The sequence below is a fragment of the Topomyia yanbarensis genome, chromosome 3 (assembly GCF_030247195.1).
Source record: "Topomyia yanbarensis strain Yona2022 chromosome 3, ASM3024719v1, whole genome shotgun sequence".
Classification (NCBI taxonomy): domain Eukaryota; kingdom Metazoa; phylum Arthropoda; class Insecta; order Diptera; family Culicidae; genus Topomyia; species Topomyia yanbarensis.
This window is the reverse complement of record NC_080672.1, coordinates 1,976,652-1,979,411: the sequence shown is the minus strand read 5'-3', so window position 1 is coordinate 1,979,411 and position 2,760 is coordinate 1,976,652. Positions and strand designations below refer to the sequence as shown.

The 2,760-nt window shown below is 38.2% G+C and overlaps 1 non-coding gene across 1 annotated transcript; it reads left to right on the top strand.

Annotated features, from left to right (window-relative positions):
• The first annotated feature begins 1,612 nt into the window (after positions 1-1,612).
• Trnad-guc (transfer RNA aspartic acid (anticodon GUC)) lies at positions 1,613-1,684 on the top strand. The gene has a single exon. It is a non-coding gene; the product is annotated as a tRNA-Asp (tRNA).
• Positions 1,685-2,760: the final 1,076 nt, after the last annotated feature.

The following is a 2,760-nucleotide window of genomic DNA, read 5'->3' as shown; positions in this document are numbered from 1 at the left end:
ACAATGGAAAAAGTTACATTTAAAAAACTAGATTTAAGGGAGTTGCCATAGAAAACGCCTTATAAATCGATAACTTCTAGTCCTACAAGTTCATGTTCTTCAACAGAATTCCTTATTACGAGTATTTCTAAAACTTTGTTGAAGACACCAACTTTCTACCTCGTCAGTAAAGTAAAAGTAAAAAGTTAATTTTAATTTTAATCAGTCTGAGGAATATTCATACGAACAATTCCTCCAAAAACACCCTGTAAATATATTCGATGGTTTGGCCTCTAGTGATTTAAGTTCACGTTTTTTGGCATTTTCGACCACTGTTCATTGGCAGCTTAACCTTCCGGCAGTCGCGCTGGTGCACAGATTGCACGCTGCTCTGAAAATCTAGCGAAATCGTCTTAGGACACCAGCGGCTGCTCATTCAGTGGGCCATAAGCGCGATTTTCGGAGGGTTAATATTCAGTCTCCTGGATAAATGCTTCGTCCGTCGCCTTGAAACACAATGCTTCAACTGATCTCATGAATATAGCTCAAGATTTGCGATTGGACTGGGAGTAGCAAATCATCCTTCAATTTTCAACCCTTGGTAGATCTCGTATGGAAAAGGAAGAATTGTTAGGCGTTTGTAATGCGCACTTTACGAGTGTCACGATAGCAGAGTAGTAATTGGTAAAAATTTGATTTAGCACACGATTCAATATGACCGAACTACAGGGTGTCCTATTCCCAGAAAAATTCGTTACGTACCCGAAAAAACATTTATATTTGGAATATAGAAACGGCGAATAATGAGAAAATGTCATGAAAAATACTTGATGCAACCATGTGATACAATTGTAAGCGAGGAAAAAAGAAAGCACGAGATTGGTTCACTTAGACTACAACAAAAAAGTTTCGATTGTTTTCGCACCTAGTTTGTATGAAATAGAACTAACATAAATGCTTCAAATATGCATATTTCTAAAAAATTTTTGGGACAGGCTACTAAGTCAAAGGCCAAATAGAGCGTCAGAGCCGCATTCGAAAAGTTTGCCAAATCATAGCCTGCTTTCTGTAGCGACTGAGGCGTTGTTAACACAATAGCTTTGAAACTTTTCATATTAGGACTGACGCTGCATCAAAAACAGAGTATTCTATTAGACCCTTTACTCTCCCAGTACACATTTATATTGAATTAATTAGAGTAGTGACCCTATTTGCACCCTGTTTCTACAATCACCCTACCCGTTTGAAACCGTATGGTTAGCGTTCAACGCATTTGCTCAAGTAATAGGGCGATAATTGGGGTACTCGATTCAGGTTTTCGTTGCACTCAAACGTGAGTATTTCAACTTTTCCTGGACATTTTTGTTGTTGTGTTGGTTCGTAAGAACGAAGCGAAGATGTTGATATCAATCCCATCAATTGTAAGCCGAGTAATTAATTAAATAATGCGACACCCTCGCTAATGGATCCAAAATAGACCCTTTACCCTACTTTGATCTATGGCTATAAGCTAGTGGAACGTACTTTCGTGATAACAGCCTCAGAAGCTCCTGATAACAACGAAATAAAAATATACTAACCACTAACAGGTTCAGGAAATATGATTAAATCATTCGTACGATCAAGCATCCATTCCTCGATAGTATAGTGGTCAGTATCCCCGCCTGTCACGCGGGAGACCGGGGTTCAATTCCCCGTCGGGGAGAGTCTTTTTTTTTGCTTCTACTTTGACAACAGTATTCTTTTTTTATTACTACTATGTGTGACGATTTATCCTAATCAATACGCATTTCGAGGAACAGTCACACATTTCGACAAAATGTCCCGCGAAATGTCCTACATATTTAGTCTAGTCTAGTCTACACATCTAATAGATGTAGGGATCCTGAGAAATTACCGATGTTCGCATACAATTTCTCTTATCAATAATTATGTTTATACCTGGTATGAGACACAATCAATACAAGTGACCAGGCCAACTATGCAGCGAACAAAATTATGTGAGTTTTGTTTGTTCACTATGGAAAATAAAGAGGGACCTTGGGATATACGTTTACAATTCGACAAGCACGTACCCAAAAAAAAAGTTTCAGGAGGGGCCTAAGAGTTCAGAAGAAAATAACGGTTTTCATAGGCCGTAAATGATGTTTCGATACCACTGAAATTTTTTATGCGACTTTTTATTTTGGTTTTTCATGTAATGCGTTTTTATGCGGAACTTTGTCTTGATATATGGTATTAAGACCATTGAAACATTCTTTCGTGACGTTTACAACGAATTGACGAATATTCATTCGACAAATATGTTATAACTTTATCAAGTGAACGCCTACATCAAAACTTATTACATATTTGGAAAGTAGATAAAATTTCACGAAAGATTCAATCAACATAAACTGACTATCGTTCCGCCGAACGATCTTACGCCGCAGAAGGGGGTGCTGGGTCTAGTTAGAAGCGTCCTGCGGTACAAGCCACTTCTAATTCTAGACTAAGTATAGTTTGTGGCACCTGCGTTACAAATACCACACGCTTAATAAGCCGGGAATTCCTCGTCCAGTTAGTATCGTTCTGCGTAACAAACCAATACTAATTCTGGTCGTAAGACAATTTGCTTCCCCGCTTGCGTTACAAACAAGGAAGTAATTTGACTTTGGATTTATCAAGGTGGAAAAACCAACGAAGAACTCCAGGGTCTGGACACGAAGTAAAGGATTTTCGACTGAGTGAAGTGGTACTTTCGACTGCTCGATTTCAACTTGATTTTATTATACAATTTTT